The sequence below is a fragment of the Ursus maritimus genome, unplaced genomic scaffold (assembly GCF_017311325.1).
Source record: "Ursus maritimus isolate PB19 unplaced genomic scaffold, ASM1731132v1 scaffold_24, whole genome shotgun sequence".
Lineage (NCBI taxonomy): Eukaryota > Metazoa > Chordata > Mammalia > Carnivora > Ursidae > Ursus > Ursus maritimus.
The window spans coordinates 39,998,467-40,020,909 of NW_024424897.1; the positions used below are offsets into that span (position 1 = coordinate 39,998,467).

At 38.9% G+C, this 22,443-nt stretch overlaps 1 protein-coding gene and 1 long non-coding RNA gene across 2 annotated transcripts in view; one reads left to right on the forward strand and one right to left on the reverse strand.

Moving 5' to 3' along the window:
• The window catches only part of NF1 (neurofibromin 1), a 260,661-nt gene that overhangs the window by 73,165 nt on the left and 165,053 nt on the right, over window positions 1-22,443 (reverse strand). The gene's annotated exons all lie outside the window — the stretch shown is intronic.
• Window positions 19,992-21,821, forward strand: LOC121105038. Its single transcript, XR_005837481.1, has 2 exons — window positions 19,992-20,262; window positions 21,008-21,821. It is a non-coding gene; the product is annotated as an uncharacterized LOC121105038 (long non-coding RNA).

Below are 22,443 nucleotides of genomic sequence, written 5' to 3' on the forward strand. Positions count from 1 at the left end.
TAAAGCAATTCCTTTCCTGTGCTGACTAGTACAGTGGCTCCTGAACACTTCTTTGCCCCAGCAAACCTAACTCACTATGTCAGGGAATTTCACCACGAAGAAAGGGGGTTATTTGAAAAAGTCCCCTAAATGACTTTAAAATTCACTACCTTTCCAAATGCGCAAGCTGTTCCCACTCCCTCCCAATCACTGATCTATTATCTTCACCAGAGACATAAAGGCTAATTCCCAGATAGTTCCTACTCTACCACAAACTCGTGTCTTATTTCAAAAAACACATATCCTGAGTTTCACAACAAGTAGGTATCTTCACTGAGAGTGCCAGATATACAATGCTGTGTTAGAAATATTATGGGGAAAAGTGACAAGAAGATGCAATTATGGATTACAGCATTAGCAGTACCTATGGATTATGCCAATCTGACTAATCTGTCTGCAAAATGTAGAGGAAAAACCTCAGTAAATCTATAAGTACAAAGCATGTCAACTACAAGTCCTTAGAAAAAAGTTATTACCTAGCCTTAAAATAATTAGATAAACTTCCTTCTAAGGAAATTGTTTTCTTATCATTATTAATGGAGGAGGGCTCATTATTTGCCACTAACACAAGAACTACTGTATTACTGGGCTCCATAAACATGTCAAAACACATCAGTCCTCTCAAGCTCCTAAGATATGTAACCATCCATCCACCCCTAAGGCCTGGTTCTATTTTACAAGTAACTTTTTCCTACCAGTCAAGAGGATCCAAATAAGAGCACAAATTACAAAGCAAATGCAATAAGGGATAAAGTATCAGTGAAGAGTGTGTACTCTGGTGTCTAAGGTTCTAGGCCTAAATCCTGCCTCTGTCGCTTCGCAGCTGTACAATTCTGGACAAGCTACCATTTCTCTAGGTCACAGTTTCCTCATGCCTAAAATTGGCCAGCACAACTTACTCATAGCGTTTTTCTTGAGGACCAAATGGTGTAATTCACAGAGAGCCTTATTAACGCAGTGTCATGCCCCCCCCCCCACTCTACATGAGGCAGCGCTGCTGCTAATGTTCAGAGTGTTATCACGTGTATATGTCCAAGCCCACTGCTTTGAGAAATGCATGCATGTAGAAATACCCAAGCTCTACACCCTATCAGCAATAGAATGAAAGGGGGTGTGTGCTTCAGTCTCTGCTCTTCCACCCCCCCAGAATTCAGGTTCATATTAATGGAATAGGGAGCCAGAAAAAAGCCAGAGAAACATTCATTATCAGAGCAGAATGAGAAGATGTCTTCTCAGTTAAAGGATCACAGGTATGTGCTATTCAATTCTTCCATAACAATGCTCTGGAGCAGCGGCAAGTTCCTTCAATAGACACCAAAAATGCCAGATGAAAGTCAACCCCAAGTCTTTCGTAAGATTATTCCTTGTGAAATACATTTTAAGAACCAGATAAACAATGACACCATGCATTGCAAACCACCAGCCAACATTGTGGCTGATTAAAAATGAAAAGTTAGGGGCGCCTGGGTGGCACAGCGGTTGAGCGTCTGCCTTCGGCTCGGGGCGTGATCCCGGCGTTATGGGATCGAGCCCCACGTCAGGCTCCTCTGCTATGAGCCTGCTTCCTCTCCCACTCCCCCTGCTTGTGTTCCCTCTCTCACTGGCTGTCTCTATCTCTGTCGAATAAATAAATAAAATCTTTAAAAAAAAAAAAAAAAAAAAAATGAAAAGTTAGATTTCAATTAAAATTAGAATCAAAACAATAATGCCCATTATCATCAATCTCTTCAACAGTATTTAGGAAATTCCAGAACAGGAACAACAGATACAATTATATGGAAATAAGAAACAAAATATTATTAATAGACTGAAATAACCGCCTAGCCAAAGGATTCTTCAGGAATGCCTTCAAAAGAATAACTTTAAATAAGCAATGAAAAAAATACGGAACCACAAATGATTTTCTCATATCCCGGCAACAAATAATTAGAAAATTCCAGGAAGAAGATACTGCTCATGGCAGCAACAACAAATCAAATCTACAATGCCAAGAAATAACATTCACATGAAATGTGCAGGACCAAATGGGGAAAAGCTAAAAAAAACATTAATGAGAGGTATTAACCAAGACTTGATGGAGACAATAAAGATTTCTCCATTCACCTATTCTTTCACTCAATACACATTTATTCAGCACTTGGAATGTACCAAGCATCAAGGCTAAGTACAGGAGACACACCTTGACTGATACTACAAAGATGAGATTACTTCCAGTATAATTCATGGATTAAACCAACCCTGACAAACATTCCAATGAAATTCTTTTTGGAACATGACATGAAACCCTGAAATTCATCTGGATGGATAAATAAATAAATAAATAAATAGTAGAGGTATCTTACACTTTCTCTAGAGGAAAACACATCTCAGCTCTAATAATGAAGACAGAATGGTAGGTCATAAAATTAGAAAGGAAGATAGACATTGTATAGAAATGCAAGTGCAACCAGAGCACGGTGCACAGAATTCCATCTCCTCACAGGGTGGTTGTGAGGAGTGAGAGCAAAATGAGATAATTCACGCAGCGTGCTCAGAACAGTGCATACCACATAGTAAATTCCTAAACATTGTTAGGAATTTTGTTAACATTGTTAACTTGAGAAGGAAAAAAAATCACAAATCAAATGGCAAGGGTAAGGCTCAATAAAGAATGCTGGGGAAATTGGAACACAGCCCAATTTAACACTCACTTCATGTGGTACTCCTATATAGTGCACCAAAAAGACAACATTAAGAGAAAGGAAGTCTTAAAACCATCAGAAGAATTTACACATATTTATGAATCTCTGGGTGACTTTTTTTTTAATTAGAAAAAAAAATCACAAAGAAATCATCAACAGGTTTGTCTATACAAAACTCCCGAACTGCTTTATGCTTAAACAATGCGCCTAATAAAAATATTCAAAGAATACCATAAAGGAGATTGTTAACCAAAAGCTCACAAAATTGGTAAGAAAAATATTTAGATTCCCAGTGGTAAGTGGGCAAAGGACATAAACAGAACATTTAAAAGACAGGAAGCATGGTGACTGGTAAGTATCTGGGAATACCGTCTACCACACAACAATCGAGAAATAAAAATAAAGTATGATACCATTCTCATTAGTAATTCAGCAAGCAATTTTTAAGAAATAAAAATTAAGGCTGGGGAAGACATCACGAAGTAGCTCCATTCACATATTGGTACAACTCCTCTGGACAGCAACTGGCAATTGTGATGAGAAAACCGCTATTTTGAGTTGCTACCTAGGCATCTTGCAGTATGACAACCCTGCACAAACCCAGAGTCTGGACATTTAGATAAAGACCTGGGCTTAGGATTTCCACCACAAGTTCCTGCTTTGCTTTTCCTGGGGCACATTTTTAAATAACTGCTTAGAGTTGAGCCCGAGAAAAGTAGTGACCATCACCCCAACAACCTTATAAGTAATAGGTGCTTGCTACCCCGTGCTCCGTGCTCCACTTTCTGCTTGCTGGTAACCTGGGATGGAAGACTGCCCTTCCTCCAGCTCACTGTGCATCCTCCCCCTCCCCCAACATTTCTGGGATCCATAAGTAATAAATCGTAGGACTTTTACTTCCCCTGAGTGAGTATACTGAAACAAATCAAATCAAAACAACCCCAAGGCTTTCACTTCCCCAAAGCAGAAGCTCAGACGCTGAGGGACTCCCTGCCAAACCTGTGTGGGTGGTGTGTGCCTCCTCATTCAGCAGCTCATAATCTGCATACTTTTTTTTTTTTCTTATAATCTACTCTCCTCCCTTTTTAAATGAAATACAGTTGAGATACAATGTTATACTAGTTTCAGGTAATCAACATAGTGATTCAACAATTCTATACATTACTCCAATGCTCCCCGTAAGTGTAGTCACCATACAATGTTATTACAATATTATTAACTATATTTCCTCTGCTGTACTTTATATCTCTATGACTTATTTATTTCATAACTGGAAGTGTATACCTCTTAATCTCCCTCACCTATTTTACCTATTCCCCCACTCACCTACCCTCTGGCAACCACCAGTTTCTCTATATTTGAGTTTGTTAGTCTGTTTGTTGTGTTTTTTAGATTCCACATCATGAAATCATATGGTATCTGTCTTTCTCTGTCTGACTTATTTCATTTAGCATAATACCCTCTAGGTCCATCCAGGGTGTCAGAAATAGCAAGACTTCATTCTTTTTTATGGCTGAGTAATATTCCATTGTATAATATATCCACACCACATTGTCTTTATCCATTCATCTATCAATGGACACTTGGGTTGCTTCCACATTGACTTTGTAAATAATGCTTCAATAAACATATGGGTGCATGTATCTTTTCAAATTAGTATTTTTGTTTTCTTTGGGTAAATACCCATTATAGTACAATCTGCATATTCTTTTTTTTTTTTTTTTTAAAGATTTTATTTATTTAGTTGACAGAGACAGCCAGCGAGAGAGGGAACACAAGCAGGGGGAGTGGGAGAGGAAGAAGCAAGCTTCCAGCGGAGGAACCTGATGTGGGGCTCGATCCCATAACGCTGGGATCACGCCCTGAGCCGAAGGCAGACGCTTAACGACTGCGCTACCCAGGCGCCCCATATTTTAGGTTTTTGATCACTGCTGTGTTGGGAGACCTGTAGCAGGTGTATTAAATTAAGAATATGCAGGGGCGCCTGGGTGGCGCAGTCGTTAAGCGTCTGCCTTCGGCTCAGGGCGTGATCCCGGCGTTATGGGATGGAGCCCCACATCAGGCTCCTCTGCTATGAGCCTGCTTCTTCCTCTCCCACTCCCCCTGCTTGTGTTCCCTCTCTCGCTGGCTGTCTCTGTCAAATAAATAAATAAAATCTTAAAAAAAAAAAAACCTAAAATATTTTAACCTGTAACCTAGTATATTCTAGGTAAATTCTTTCTAACAGCAAAAAAATGGGAACAATGCTAAATATCTATCATTAGGACATGAGGTAAGGAAATCATGATCCACTGACCAGAAATATTATGTGTATAGTAAAAATATTTATGAAGAGTTTTTTAAAGTTTGAAAGGTGGAAAATGCAAAAACTAGAAAGATAAGCAAAAAATATTGGATATAAACATAATACAGAACTATGTATTAAAAACAACAAAAAAGAGAAATACATCAAAATGCTGATACTGTATACCAAGTATGTTTTATTACCTACTTTGTCCTTGAAAAATGCAAGAGATACAAAAAAGAATGATTGAAACAGCTGTCCAGAGATCTAGGTTGAGCAGGAAAACAAGAAAATGAGACGAGACATGAACTGTACATAGGTAGGGGCGGTCAACAAACTAGAGGGTATCGTGAAGTAAAGATCAGCGATGGAGAGGCATAATCAGAATTCTTGGAAGCACCTATACAGGCATAACTCATTTTATCAGGCTTCACACTTTACTGCACTTTGTAGATAATGCGTTTTCCTACAAATTGAAGGTTTGTTGCCACCCTGCAAGTCTATTTATGCCACTTTTTTCGATAACATTTGCCCTCTTTGTGTCTCTCATATTTTGGTAATTCTCCCAATATTTCAAACAATACTTCAAAGGTGATCTGTGATCAGTGATGTTTGATGTTACTACTATAAATGCTCTGGGGTGCCAAGAACGGAACCCATAAAAGATGGTGAGTAAGTAAATATGTATGTTCTGACTGCTCCACCAACCAGCTGCCCCCCACCCCACTTCATGTCTCTCTTCCTGCCCTCCAGCCTCCCTATTCCCTGAAGTGTTCGAGTGAAAGGAAGAGTCGCACGTCTCTCACTGTAAATCAAAAGCTAGGGGCACCTCGGGGGGGGTCAGTCAGTTAAGTGACTGACTCTTGATTTCAGCTCAGGTCAGATCTCAAGGTTGTGAGATGGAGCCCTGCACTGGACTCTCTGCTCAGTGAGGGGTCTGCTTGAGATACTTTCTTTCTACCCCCTCCCCCCGCTCATGCTCTCTCACTCTCTCTCTCTAAAATACATAAATAAACTTAAAAAAAAAATAAATCAAAAGCTAGCAATGACCAAGCTTAGTGAGTAAGGCATGTCAAAAGGCAAGGTAGGTTGAAAGCTAGGCCTTTTGTGCCAAACAGCTAGCCAAATTGTGAATGTAAAGGAAAAGTTCTTGAAGCTACTCCAGTGAACACACAAACAATAAGAAAGCAAAACAGCCTTATTGCCGACATGGAGAAAGTTTTTGGGGTCTGATTAGATCAAAAACAGCCACAACATTCCCTTAAGTCAAAGCCTCATCTACAGCAAGGCCCAAACTCTCTTCAGTTCTATGAAGGTTGAGAGGCGAGGAAGCAGCAGAGCAAAAGTCTGAAGCTGGCAGAGGTTAGTTCATGAGGTTTAAGAAGAGAAGCATTTTCCATAAGAGAAAAGTACAAGGTGAAGCAGCAAGTGCTGAGGCAGGAGCTGCGGCAAGTTCTCCAGGAGATCCAGCTCAGATCATTCGTGAAGGTGGCCACACCAAGCAGCAGATGCTCTGTGTAGACGAAACGGCCGTCTGCCGGAAGAAGACGCCACCTAGGACTTTCATAGGTAGAGAGAAATCGATGCATAGCTTCAAAGCTTCAAAGGACAGGCTGACCCTCCTGTTAGGGGCTAATGCAGCTGGTAACTTTAAATTGAAGCCAATGCTCACTTATAAATCCGAAAATCCTAGAGCACTTACGAATTATGCTGAATCTCCTCTGCCTGTGCTCTACGAATGGAACCACACAGCCTGAATATCAGCACATCTGTTTACAACATGGTTTTACTGAACATTTTAAGCCTACTGTTGAGACCTGCTACTCAGAAAAAAAAGACTCCTTTCAAAATATGACGGCTTGCTGACAATGCACCTGGTCACCCAACATGGAGATGGACGAGGACAGTAATGTTGTTTTCATGTCTGCTAACACAACATCCGTTCTGCAGCCCGTGGACCACGAAGCAATTGTGACCTTCGAGTCTTACTTAACAAATACATTTCATAAGGCTACAGCTGCTATAGATACTGATCCCTCTGATGGAACTGGACAAAGTAAATTAAAATTTTTCTGGAAAGGAGATACGATTCTAGAAGCCATTAAAAACATTTGTGATTCATGAAAGAGGTCAAAATATCAAGATGAACGGGGGTTTTGGAAGAAGTTGATTTCTTTTTTCTTTTTTTTTTTTTTTAAGATTTTACTTATTTATCTGACAGAAAGAGAGAGCACGTGTACAAGCAGGGGGAGTGGCAGGCAGAGGGAGAAGCAGACTCCCCACTGAGCAAGGAGCCTGATGTGGGGCTCCATCCCAGGACCCAGGGATCATAATCTGAGCCAAAGGCAGACGCTTAACTGACTGAGCCACCCAGGCGCCCCTGGAAGAAACTGATTTCAACCTTCATGGATGACTTTAGGGGTTTTAAGACTTCAGTGGAAGAAGTAACTTCAGATGTGGTAAAATAACAAGAAAATTAGGATTAGATTAGAAGTGAAGCTTGAAGATGTGACTGAATTGCTAAAATCTCATGTAGAATCAGAACAGATGAGGAGTTGCTCTGGTGGGTGAACAAAGAAAGTGGTTTCTTGAGTTGGAATCTATTCCTGATAAAGATGTTGTGAAAACTGTTGAAATAACAATGGTTTTAGGATATGAATACACTTAGTTGATAAAGCAAAAGCAGGTTCAGAGGACTGACTTCAATTTTGAAAGAAGTTCTACTTTGGGTAAAATGTTATTGAACAGCGTCACGTGCTACAGAGAAATCACTCCTGAAAGGGAGTCAACCGATGCATGAAACTTCATTATTGTCTTGTTTTAAGAAACTGCCAAGGCCACCTCAGCTTCAGCAACCAGCACTCTGATCGGTCAGCAGCCATCAACACCAAGGCAAGAGCTTTCACAAGCAGAAAGAAAACAACTTGCCGAAAGCTCAGATGATTAGCATTTTTAGCGTAAAGTATCTTCAGTAAATGTACGTGCATTGTTATTTTAGATATGCTATTGCACACTCAACGGACTACAGTATGGGGTAAACATAACTTTTACATTCACTGGGAAACCAAAAAATCACTGGATTCATTTTACTGTGATATTGGCTTCGTTGCTGTGGTCCGAACGGAACCTGCGGCATCTCCAAGGTCGGCCTACACACCATATTAGCTAACGCCAGTGCCACACAGCCAGTTGTTGCCAGGATTGTTCCCCCAACAATCTAACCAGACAAGCTCCTTTCTCACCTTTAAACAAACAAAACCCCCCAACATTCATAATTTCCAAGTCTCAGAATACCATCTAAACTATCAATATGGTTTACTTATGGTCAGGCCCTTGCCTCCCTTTACAGTAAGTAGCATCTTCAAATTTTCCAGTTCCATCACTGTATAGTTCAAGCAAAATGCCTTTCAGTCCCTCTAGTTCACCGTGCTCTCTCTTGCCACCCAGCGTTCAGAAATACTGCATGTCCTCTGCGGTGTACTACTTTTCCTCTTCTTCCCCTGGCAAACTCTTATTCATCCTTTTCAGTTTAGATATTACTTCCTCCTAGTTTTTTTGAACACTTGATCTGAATTTATAAATACAGATCAAAGATATGTAACTGGTGTGCTAACCTACCTAGGACAGACCAAGTCAAACCTCTAAAAGCCTTACTCTATAGTCTAAGTTTCTTCCATTAGGTCAAAGTAATAGCTTCAGAGCCCAGGAAAAGGAGAGATCTAAAAAAAAGTTATGAATGAAGGAAGGGGCACCTGGGTGGCTCAGTTGGTTTAAGCCTCCGACTCTTGGTTGTGGGTCAGGTCACGATCTCAGGGTCGTGGGATCGGGCCCCATGTTGCACTCCATGCTCAGAGGAGAGTCTGCCTGAGATTCTCTCCCTCCCTCTCCCCTGCCCACTCTCTCTCTTTCTAAAGTTAAATAAGTAAAATCTTTAAAAAAAAAAAAAAAAAAGAGAGAGAACGAAGGAAGATTTGGCTAGGCGGCTACCTATAAGAAATTAGCTCTGGACAAACGAGAGTTACCAATGGAACAATTCCAGAGAAAGGTTAATTCCGATACCTGTGAACAACTTAGTACCAGCAGATTGCTTGAGGGAAACCAGTCATGGAAACAGAAACAAACGCCACCTCAATTGTTAATGTGTTAAGCAGATTAGTTTGCTTCACGCTTTGGAAAGTGTTGTACAAAGTGAGGCTTTAAAGAAGCTTAACTTAAAAAAAAAAAAAAGTCATTTTGGCTCAAAGCCCCAATTCCACTAAACATGTTTAGGAACTGGTGGAGACATAGGCTCAATACACCTATTTAGCCTTTCTATAAATTCTGGCCCGATATTATTAATTTATTGGAAGTTATTGATGAGATCAAAGCACAAAAACTAAACACATACACACACGTGCATACACACACACACACAGTAACAAGAGCAAACCATATAGTTCTTTTCTGATCAAAACAGTGTTCCAAATGTATTTAAAGCACATGGTGGTTTAATAGAGCAGGAGAGGTTTTCTCACCTACAGTCTGTGTTATTATCTTGGGCAAGTGATTCAATGTGTCTTCTGGTAAAAATCTAGTCAAGAACATGTATTCCATATAGGTATTTTAAAGAATACACTAAATCGTGTTTATTAAAGCTACAATTTAAGGAGTACTGTTGTCCCTTGTTCAAGAGATTCTTGGGCAATCACCAAGATCAGAAATGGAAACGACTGAACCCATAATGGTACCTAATTCCCCATGTATGGTAGTCACACTTCAAATAACAAGTTTACAAGGTTTGTTATTTATTTGTCCCATAGGAAATACGATTTAGCATTAAAAATCAGATATCTGAATAATTTACATAGGTATCTCAAGGCCAAGTATCACACAAATCTGATGAAATATTCAATACCAGGAAACGTTTTTCACTTTGTGACTTGCTGCCCATAGTCACCATTCAAACAAACAAACCGAACACCTCTGGGAGCTGAAGGGATTGAAATGCCTGTCAAATCCTTGCCTCAACAGAAAATAAACCAAGATTGAATGGTTTTTCTTGAGAAAGAAAAAAACCCAAAGCATCAGTAAGGGAAAACAAAGATGTCATCACCACAATAACCACCAGGAAGGCCCTCGTTTGCCAAACAAAGCCTCAGCAACCGCTGCTGCGTGTAAGACATCGTGTAATGTAAGAGTAACTGGCACACAGCCATATCCAGTTCTATTACTTAGACAGCAGGTATTCAGCGCAGTTCCTCATATTGATGACAAATAAGCAAAGAAATGTGTAACAATGTCATCTATTGATGAGTTCTAATACTTCCTCATGGTATAGCTTTGCTACAATGATTACATGAAATCTTTCTTGCTTTAGCAAAGTATATACTTGGATGAAGTGCTAGAAGTCTCTTGCCCTGACTCTAAGTTAAAAACAAACAATAAAAGCTGCAGGACATGAAGTATGAACTTAGAGACACTGTAAAGTTTCTTTAAAGCACATTTAAATTAATCGAAGCACCAAGGCGTCACCTGAAACTAGTAAAACATCTTCGCATATTAACTATGAGTTGACTATAAGCTGATTTTAATTTTTAACATAAATGTCATACATGATACAAGTATTACTAAGAGCCAGTTTGTAAGCCACATAAGAAAAAACTCATTTTAAACAAAAAAAGTATTATTAAACTTGACATTTTGTCTTATCAAAAAAATTTCAAGTATGAAGATTTTCTTGCCCTATCTAAATAGACTTCAGACTTTGACAGTCCTTCCAAAAATTGTTTCCCTTAAATGTTGTGCTCAAAGGCAGCAGGATTTAAAGTAAGTACGTCACTTCCAAAAGTGACTCTTCTGAAAGAAACAACAGTCACTTGGATGTATTTATTCTTAGATGCTGGTTTCAGAGTTTTGCCATGTTGTTTTATATTACACTCAAACCTCTTCAGAACATCTTGGGATTATTTCCTTTCAAGGATCATATACTAAAAGAGGTGAACCACTATTCATTAAAAAAACAACAACAACCACTGGTGTGGCAGCTGGGTGGCTCAGCCGGTTAAGCGTCAGCCTCTTGATTTTGGCTCACGTCATGATCTCAGGGTCATGAGAGCAAGCCCCGCATCAGGCTCCGTGCTCCCCTATGGAATCTGCTGGAGATTCCCACTCTCCATCTCCCTCCTCCCTGCCCCCACTCATGCCCACTTTCTAAAATAAATAAAATCTTTAAAAAAACAAACCTGTTTTTCATAGCAATACATGGACTGTAGCCACTAACCATATTATTTTGTAGTACATGTCAAGTCACAACTACCAGATTATTCAGAATCAATCACTAAATCATCTTTGGTGAGTAAACCAAAGCCTCATTTCACTAACACCCAAGGTCACTACACTTCTACAAATCAAGGATTACCGAAAACAAAACCACTAGAGAAATTTTTTGGCTCAATTCAGAACTCCAATTCTAACCGCTATTATTAAATCAAGTCTTCTTCCTTCAAATTACGGTCACATGTGTCTATAATTTAAACTGATGATTAAATATATAGAACAATTAAAAGCTAGGTTCATTTATTAAGTGTTCTTTGAATTGTCACACGTGCTGCTAGATTCTCTGTATCTAGATAAAGACATCTAGACTGAGGAGCTAAAAATCCAAGAGGTGAACAGAAAATTTATATTCCATGCACTCTTAGCTTCACTGCAGCATTACTTAAAATAGCCAAGGGGCACCTCAGTGACTCAGTCGATTAAGCGTTTGACTTATAGATTTTGGCTCAGGTCCTGCTCTCAGGGTTGTGGGATCAAGCCCCACACTGGGATCCATGCTCAGTGGGGAGTCTACTTAGGATTCTCTCTCTCCCTCTCCCTTTGTCTCTCCCCCTGTGCATGTGTGCGCACTCTCTCTCTCTCAAATGAATAAATCTTAAAAAAAAAAATTAAATAGCCAAGACATGGAAGCAACCTAAGTGTCCACTGATGGACAAATGGACTAAGAAAATGTCACACGCACACACACATGGAATATTATTCAGCCATAAAAAAGATGTAAATCTTGCAGGGCACCTGGGTGGCTCAGTTGTTAAGTGTCTGCCTTCAGCTCAGGTCGTGATCCCAGCGTTCTGGGATCGAGCCCCACATTGGGCTCCCTGCTCAGTGGGAAGCCTGCTTCTCCCTCTCCCCTCCCCCTGCTTGTATTCCCTCTCTTGCTGCCTCTCTCTCTGTCAAATAAATAAATAAAATCTTAAATAAAAAAAAAAAGAAGTAAATCTTGCCATTTATAACATAGATGGACCTTGATGGCATTACAATAGGAGAAATAAATCATAGAAAGCCAAATACCGTATGATTTCATTTACATGTGGAATCTACAAAAACAAAAAGAGTGAACTCACAAACACAGAGAAGAGACTGGGGGTGGCCAGAGGCAGGGGTTGTGGGGTGGGTGAAATGGGTGAAGGTGATCAGAAAGTACAAACTTCCAGTTATAAAATCAGTCATTCCTGGGGATATAATGTACAGCATGGTGACCATAATTAATAATACTGTATTAAATATTTGAAAGTTGCTAAGAGAGTAATCTTAAAAATTCTCATCACAAGAAAAAAATTTTAACTATGCATGGTGATGGATGTTAACTGGACTTATTGTGGTAATCATTTTGCACTATATATACAAATACTGACTCATTTTGTTGTATACCTGAAACTAATACAAGGTTGTACATCAATTATATCTCAATTAAAAAAAGGAAAAATTATATTCTAACATGGTCATTGTTAAACAGTTTAGAATATGCAATAATTTAGTAACAAGGTATTTTACCAAAATTTGCCTAAAAAGGCAGAGGAGAACAAATGTTGGATGAGGCTGTGGAGAAATTTAAATTTTTTGTACACTGCTGGTGGAAATGTAAAATGATAAAGCTGCTTTGGAAAACAATTTGGCAATTCCTCAAAAGGTTAAACATCAAGTTACAATTCTACTCCTAAGGCATACATCTAAGAAAGTAAAAAACATATATCCAGACAAAAACTTATACATGAATATCCATGGCAGCATTATTCATAATAGCAAAAAATGGAAACAATATCCATTACCAGACAAATGGTTAACAAAATGTGGTATGTGCATGCAATGGAATATTATTCAGCTATAAAAAGGAATGGAGTACATACCACATGCTACAACCTCCAAGAACCCTGAAAAAACTGTGTGCAGTAAAAGCAGCCAGTCACAAAAGAGCATATACTGTATGAGTCCCCTTATATGAAACGTCTAGAAGAGGCAAATCCATGAGAGATGAATGCCAGGGACTAGGGGGTGTGAGTGGGTTCAGAATAGGGAATAACTAATGGGTATGGGGTTTCTTTTTGGGGTGATTAAACATCTAATTTAGACATAACTGCACAACTCTGTAAATATACTAAAACCAATGAATTGGATATGTTAAAAAATTAAATTTTAAAATACATGAATTCTATCTCACTAAAGCTGTTTTTTTTTTTTGTTTGTTTTTTGTTTTGGTTTGTTTTTAACTTGCCTAGAGGGATAACGGTCAGGTTACTGAGATGGGTCTTGAATCAGAAGCTGGAGTTTGCCCTATGTTAAAGGAAGGGCATCCAAGGTCAAGGGTAAGATGGTCAGTGTTGCTGAAGCACAAGGCCTGTAACATGAAGTTTAGACTATCCTTCCACAGATATTACTACTCACTGTGATGGCTAGTCTTCTATTATTAAACTTAAATGACCAATCGAGACAAATGGTTTCAGGGCTTTTTTGACCACTGTAGAAGTAATGTACAGAATGCTCATTTGGCATTCTGAGCTTTCTGGGCAGACTTTGTGTCTTTGCCTGCTCTTATAATCTTCTTGACAACTGCTCTGATGATACCCTCAGCAATATATCATGAATACATTTTTCTGAGAACAGCCCAGAAGCACATGAGGCTTACTTGGAACCCCATCAATGACTGTAGGATCATCCGATTTCCAAAATAAGGCCAGCACCTAGCTTTTTACCAGAATGACTTTCAACCTTCTGCTTTAGTTCAGCAACCCTGCAACTTATAGGAGCAGTCTAAAAGATTACAAAGAAACTTGTACGACATGCTAAGGAACAAAGGCTCTATCTTGTAAGTCAGTGGTTTTTGTTGAAGTGTGGTACCCATATGATGCGGTGGTATAAGAAATAGGCATTTAATAGTTCTGCATTTCTTTTTACTATAATTATCTTTTGTTTACTGGTTTTGTAGTTATAGCGATCAATACTCATTTTCTATTTACTGGTTTTCTAGTTATAGCGATCAATACTCATTTTCTATTTTTCTATTAAGAAAAAAAAGTCCAAAAAAAAAAAACCCAATAAAAAATACTGAGGCAATAACAGGAGTTTTGAAGAAACGGCAAAATCCCAAAGGTGGTATACGAATGCCTTACATATGAAAACTGAGCTAACAGGGGCACATAAGAGGTTTTATCCAGAAGTAACATGTCATATTTTAGAGAGATCATTCTGGCAGTAATGTGGAAAATGGAGGGGATGGGGTAATATCCTGGTGACAAAGAATCCAATTAGGAAGTTGTTGTAATAGCCTAGACCAGAGATGAGCAAATTATGGTCCACTGGCAATATACTGCCTACGTGCCACTTGTGGCCTGTTTTTGTAGGGCCTGAAAACTAAGAATGGTTCTTACATTTTTAAAGAGCTGTTCAAAACAAAGCAACCCCCAAGAAAAAGAAAAAAAGAGCAAGAAAATCTTTTTGATTTGTAAAGCCTGAAATATTTACTACTTGGTCCTTCACCAAAAATGTTTGCTAACTCCAGCTTCGACAACTGATTAAAGTGTAAACTGAGTCTGTAATATGAGGATAAAGCATAAAAAAATTTCTGAAGCAAAATCATTAAGACTTAATGACTAATCAGTTGTACATGGTTAAGAGCAGGTAGAAGTCAAGACTGATGTTCAGGCTTCCACTGAAAGCTCAAGGCAGATGGAGATATCATTATCCAAGGGAAGGAAACAGAAAGAAGCAGAGTCTCTCTTAAAAACTAAATCACTTTTTTTTTTCCATTGGCAACAAAAAATAAGAATAAATGGTAACAAGCCAAAATTAGATTAACAGACTTACAGTATTATAAAATTAGGAAACAAACTTGCTCAAAGACAGACATTTGCCCTTGGAACATGTATTTTGCAACTAAGGGGAAATGTGTTATTTTTCCTATGTTACATTTCTAAAACGAAAAGGCTAGTATTTTACCATAGAAGAAAAAAGTGCTTAGGTACAATTCTAAAAGGTATTACATTTAAGTCTAACATAACCTGCTTATGCATATTTGCACATCCACTTTCTCGGGAAGCTTACAAATAGTTTCTTTACAAGTAATTGTCCACAATGAAAGCCACTTGTGCTACACAATCCTGAAATGTTTTAAACGTTTAAATACAGGTAAAAGCCCACTAGTAGCATGATAAAAATGTCAATCCTGAAAACCCTAACTGCTTTCAGAACTAACCAAACATACATAACTTTCTTTTTTTTTTTTTTTTTTTAAAGATTTTTTATTTATTTATTCGACAGAGAGACAGCCAGCGAGAGAGGGAACACAAGCAAGGGGAGTGGGAGAGGAAGAAGCAGGCTCATAGCAGAGGAGCCTGATGTGGGGCTCGATCCCATAACGCCGGGATCACGCCCTGAGCCGAAGGCAGACGCCCAACCGCTGTGCCACCCAGGTGCCCCCAAACATACATAACTTTCAAAACTTTAAAAGTTTCAGGGACACGAGGCATAGGAGCAATAGTACTAAAGAGGGTTGTCGTTATTTATTTTTAAAGATTTTATTTATTTTTAAAGATTTTATTTATTTATTTATTTGACAGAGAGAGACAGCGAGTGAGGGAACACAAGCAGGGGGAGTGGGAGAGGGAGAAGCAGCCTCCCGTGGAGCAGGGAGCCCGACGTGGGGCTCGATCCCAGGATCCTGGGATCATGACCTAAGCCAAAGGCAGACGCTTAATGGCTGAGCCACCCAGGTGCCCCATCTAGAGAGTTATCTTTAAAAAACAAAAAGTGCTTCCACTGCTAAGAGTGTGTGCGTAACTGCCACCCAAGAAAACATTCAAGTGTCCTAGTCATGAGACAAAAATCCAAAGACCAAAGAGAAAAGTTATGGAAGGGAAGATAGGGCCTAATTGTTTCTAGAATAACATACTAATATTGCAACTTGAAATTCTCAAGAAATTGATACATAAAATTTATTAGCATTGAGATGCTTTTATAAATAAGACCACTTTTCCCCATTTTTTAAGAGTTCTGAAAGAATATGTGAAGGTAGAAAGTTCTAGAAACACCAAAAGAAAAAAAAGTAGGCCAATTCAAGGTAATATAAGTATGTAAAGGAAGATACTGCTCTTATAATTGCTTGCTAGTTCCAAAGCTCCAGCCTTAAATATGAGAAAGTTAGATTTCCCAGATAAAAATTAACAACACAGTTCTATTCTGATATCAATCCTGGCTACTATTTACCTAAAGCTTACTATATGCTGGGCACTATACTGAATGCCATTCAAATATTATCACAATTAATACTCACAATAAACCTATAAACTTGGCACAGATCCCATAATTCCTCATCTGAAACCCCTGGGACCAGATATAGTTCCGAATTTAGAGTTGTTCAGATTTTGAGGAAGACAATACAGTGCACATATTGTTTGTAGCAGTTTGGATTCTGGCAGGAAACAGGTGGCACACTCAACTTGGGATATTAGAGAACATGCATAAAGGAGAGGGAAGGGTTTAGTATAAGAATATAGGAAAACTATAAAGGATAATGAGAGAGTAGACCTGAAGGAGCAGGGCAGGCAGCAGTTACCAGAAACCACACACAGAGAGGGTTGCCCAACAAAAACTGTTACCTTCATGGAGGAATGCAGTCAACCCACACTGACCTTGCAGGAAGCGAGCCCAAAGAATACATTATTCCCCACAGCCCAAATGGAAATGAATGAGAAAGAAGCTCAATGCTATCTTCCACACACGGCAGCCTCTCAGGGAACAACAGAGCGGAGAAGTAGAGGGAGTGGATCTGGAGAGGCAAAGGCAAGTTATCCAGCACACAGCTGCATCAGTCAGCATAAACGAACTTCTGTCACACACCAAAATAACCCTCAACAAAAGACATGTTACAAGTGTATCATGTCATCCAGTAGTTCAATCACGTCTAAGACCCCATTCTGAGCCTTCTGTTTCTAGTGGGTACCGACAGAAGAGAACAAGATGAAGAGTGGTGAGAAGGCCTGGAAGGGACACACATCAGGGGAATCTACATTCTGCTGACGAGGACGCAGTCACACAGTACCACCTGAACATAAAGACGCTTGGACTGGTATCGTAATATGCGCGGGAGGAACAGAAGGAACACAAATTAAGTACAGCCGTATTGTGTATTACGTAACATCCACGCTAAGTGGGACAGAAATAGACAGTACTACTGACAATAATGTAAGCCTCATGCCAATGCAGGTTAGTGTTTCTGCCAAACTTTTTTTTGGCAAAACTTTACATTTTCAGACGATTTTGGATCTCAGAATTGCAGGTAAGCGATTATGAATGTGCATTATGATCCACGTTACACAAATGAAAAACCCTCTCAAACAGCAGTCAGAAAACAGAGACTCAGACCTCATCTGAGACCTGTGACCGGCGCACTTACACTTGGGAAAACAGCAAATGACCAAGTGGCTCTTACTATTTTCGACATTATTAACGATACCAGCCTTTGGACATGAAGAAACAAAGGAGATACTGCCATAAATGCCAATGTTCACTGTGTCCTATTCTGGCTCAGCACTCACTGTGCTCACAGGTAGAGGGGTACAGACAGTAAGAGGTAACGCCTGACCATGAAACGCCAGAATATGGTGCAAGAAAGACTGAGAATACATCTATAGCCAAAAGTAGGCCCTGATCAGTGCTCTAAAAGTATGAAGTCTTCAAATGACTGATTCTGAAGTGTAAAATTAGGGAAGGCTCACATAAAAGGCACTGCCATCAGCATTAGACCTGGAAGGAAGCACAAAATTTTGAACAAGGAAGAAGTACTTTGGGCAGACAGGGAAGGCTGCACAAATGTACAGAGGCAGGAGGTATTTAAAGGCCTAAATAATGGATAGCAAATGATTTTTGCTTAGGAGCATCTGAGTGTGGGAGAGTTCAGAATTTCAAATGCTACTTAATTCTCATCACGAGGCCTGGGCAGCTTAAAATTAGTAAGAAAAAGAAAATAATGGGGCGCCTGGGTGGCACAGCGGTTAAGCGTCTGCCTTTGGCTCAGGGCGTGATCCTGGCATTACGGGATCGAGCCCCACATCAGGCTCCTCCGCTAGGAGCCTGCTTCTTCCTCTCCCACTCCCCCTGCTTGTGTTCCCTCTCTCGCTGGCTGTCTCTATCTCTGTCAAATAAATAAATAAAATCTTAAAAAAAAAAAAAGAAAAAAAGAAAAAGAAAATAATGAGGAGTCCAAGGTTGGAGAGCCATTTGGCTAGGTGATGATGCAATTAAGTGAGAAAGAGATCACAAGAAGAACCTATCTGGGTTCAAAAGTAGGAAAAGGAAAAATTTTGAATTTTAAACAAGTTGAGATTGAAGTGTTTGAAGCATCACTAAGGAGTTACCTGTGCATTACCTGAGTACTCTGATTTATAAATTTCTACTCTGGTTGCTAAGAGGCTTTTTATGTTGACTTCTAGGTCTAATCAATCACGCTAACCTCCAATTAAGTGAGGTTCTCTATTATATGTACCATATAAATAAGATGTAGCAAGCACTGGTTCTATTCATTCAGGAGAAAAACAAATCTTTACTGCAAAGTAAAATAAGTGAGGAACATGTACTGACTTGTACTCTGCCATTTATGTAGCAATTTCCTTGTATGTCAACACCACCGTTCACAGCCCTGCAATTTTTAAAGAGTGCTGGCCAATATGATGAAAACATTAACACAATACAACCGAACTTCCCTGTATGCTAGTTACAAGGAAAAGAAGTAATCAAAAGACAAGAGACCTTTAAAGAATATACTTAACGTGCTTCAATGTGGGTGGTTTAATGTATTTAAAAAACTTTGTTGGGAGGGGTCCCTGGGTGGGTCAGTTGGTTGGGCAACCGACTCTTGATTTTGGCTCGGGTTGTGATCTCAGGGTGGTGGGACTGAGCCCCACATCAGACTATGCAATCAGCAGAGAGTCTGCTTGGCTCTCTCTCACTGAAATAAATAAATAAATCTTTAACCAAAACGAACCAAAACCAAACAACAACAACAAAAACAAAACAAAACAAAAAAAAAACTTCGTTGGGGCACCTGCCTGGCCCTGTCACAAAGCATGTGACTCTTGATCTCAAGGTTTTAAGTTAAAAGCCCCACGTTGGGAGTGGAGTCTACTTAAGAAAAAAAATTATTAATAAAAAACAACTTTGTTAACGCAGTATGATAGTATCACTTTCATATGCAATCTTTTCTTATTTAGTTTTATATTCATAAAATTTAACTTCTTTTCTAATAGATTAATTATGTATTGTTAAATGCCTGGAATGCTATATTCCCAAGTTATTTTTAATACTTTAAAATAACCATGGTCAGACACTGCCAATAAACATATATACAAGATCTTTAAGAAAAATAAAGACATCTATCTCTAATATACTTACTTGATTTTAAGTCATGATAATCAGAGCAGGCAAAATAACATATTCCTCTAGTTAGTCAATCCAGTGAAGAAACCAACTAATGAATACATAGATAAGAGGAATAACAAAGATATATTCACCGGGTTCTTTAAGCAAGTAGAGGGACGCCTGGGTGGCTCAGGTGGTTAAGAGTCTGCCTTCCACTCAGGTCATGATCCCAGGGTCCTGGGATCTAGTCCCGCACTGGGCTCCTTGCTAAGTGGGTAGCCTGCTTCTCCTCCCTCCCGCTCCCCCTGTGCGTGCTCCCTCTGACAAATAAATAAAATCTTTAAAAAAAAATAAGCAAGTCGATTTTAGACTTTATTTGAATTCCTTGATGTCTGCCAAGGTCTGTCTGTTCACACCGGTTGTTTGGAAAACACCCAAAAGGAGATTTTCAAAGAGCAAATCACAGGTCAAGTTCAGAACACGTGACTTCCTCACTAATTATATTTAAATAGCATACAGTAAGAAGTTAGATTCCCCACAGGACACTGAAGAAAGCCTGAATTCATAATCCTCAAAGAAAAAAAACATCAAAAGGTAATATTAATTTGAAATTTTCTGAATTACATATTAGAAATGTAAGTACTAGATTTCTAAAAATTAAAGTTTGCGCTTTAAGTTAAAAAAAAAAAGAATATTTAATCATGACCAACATGAGCTAACTGTATTATCTCAAATGTGACAACCCATTAGATGTGAATGTAAGATAAAAGAAAATTAGTCTTACTTTAAAAACGGTTTACTCTTAAACTTTTGGTCTTTGTCTATACTATGTTTTCATATTCCACATCTACTAAGGAATTCTGGACTAGGAGTTCAAGTTCTAGTTCTGGTCATTTTCAGATATGCATCCCTCAGGCAACTTATGCCCTTTGTCTGAGCCCATCTGTAAAATGAAAGAATTGATACTGATCCCTCTAAATCTTCCTCTATCTTAAAATCTATGAAACTGTTTTGGTTTTTTTTAAGATTTTATTTACATATTTTATAAGATTTTATTTTTATTATTTGACAGAGAGCACAAGCAGGGGAAGCAGCAGAGAGAAGGGAGAAACAGGTTCCCCCGTTAGCAGGGAGTCTGACATGGTGCTCAATCCTAGGACCCTGGGATCATGGCCTGAGCCACCCAGGAGCCCCCAAAACTATGAAACTGTTAAACTAAAGACTGGCATTTCCCCTGGGCTGGAATGAAGTTTCCTTCAGTTTTCCCCCCTTTAAAAAAAGCTAGTTCTTAGATTTGTGTTCAAAGTGTCAGTAAATTTCTGTAATTATTTTGAAACAGGAAAATGATGTTCAAGCTATCATTCATCAGCCTGTTCCTCCTGTCTGTCACTAACACTTCAGGGATAGCTAAAACACTGATGACCCCAGGGTCTATGACAGACTCGAGTCCCAAGATGAGCCTGAATTCTATGACAACCGCAAATTCCAAGACAACTCTGAATGCCAACACAATCTTGAATTTCAAGACTTTAAATCTCCATACAACCTCAAAATCCAAGACAACCTCAAAATCCAAGACAACTTCAAATATCCAAACGATCTCGAACACGAAGATGATCTCAAATACCAAAACAACTCAGAAAACAGCAGTGAGCCCAACGATAGCCATGACCCGAAATGTGAAGACTATGAAAAGTGGCAGCACAACACTGAATCCAATGGTCAACATTCACTTTCTTCTCTATACACTAAGTTTGCTGTTCTGTGTGTACTCAGACTGAAATGGACTTGAGTGGTCTGCATTCCTTCCTCAGTTCATTACTATCTGCTGAATTACAACAAGCACACTAAGAAAATCAAATTTATTTCAATTTATTTCTTAGGAAATTATCATTATTCTAGCTTAATTAGGTTGTAGATTTTAATTGTGTAAGTTTAATTATTACCTTAATATAATGCTTTCCTTCCTTATAAATGATAAAACAAGCAAAATACCACACATTTGCCTTTTAAATGTTTGAAAAATTGAACAGAAATGCCCATTTTTTCATTAAAGTGTAAGAGAAGAAATTATATTGGTGATGCTTAACCAAAGTACACCTGTGTGTGTGACAGAGGGGAATAGGGGATGGGGAATAAAGACTGGTGTGTGCTATTTTTCTATTGTTTTATTTTTTACTAAATAGACAAATGCTAATTTTTTTTTTAAAGATTTATCTTAGAGAGAGAGAGAGAGAGAGAGAGAGCGTGTGCGCACAGGCGGGAGGGGCAGAAGGGGAGGGAGAGAGAATCTCAAGCTGACTCCACACTGAGCTTGATCCCACCACACTGAGATCATGACCTGAGCCAAAACCAAGAGTCGGACACTCAACCGACTGCACCACCCAGGTGCCCCAACAAGTGAGATTCTTATAGGAAATACTACAGTACTACACAAAACAATACACCTACCTATGTCATCATACTTCATGAATATGGAATAGCAATATGTTGTCACAGTAAAAAAAAGGTGCCAATTCTGGTGGGGTTTTTTTTGAAAAAATTTTTAAGTTTTTCTTATTTATTTAAGTAATCGCTACACCCAGCACTGAGGCTTGAACTCATGGCCCCAAGATCAAGAGTCACATAATCTTTCAAATAAGCCAGCCTGCTAACTGCTGTAATGCATAATACAGCTGGTCCAATGACAAGATTACCTTGCTCTGAGTAAACCTTTGTCTGGTATTTGAAAAGGTCATTTGTAAATTTGCCTAGATTCAAAACTCTTCCCTATAG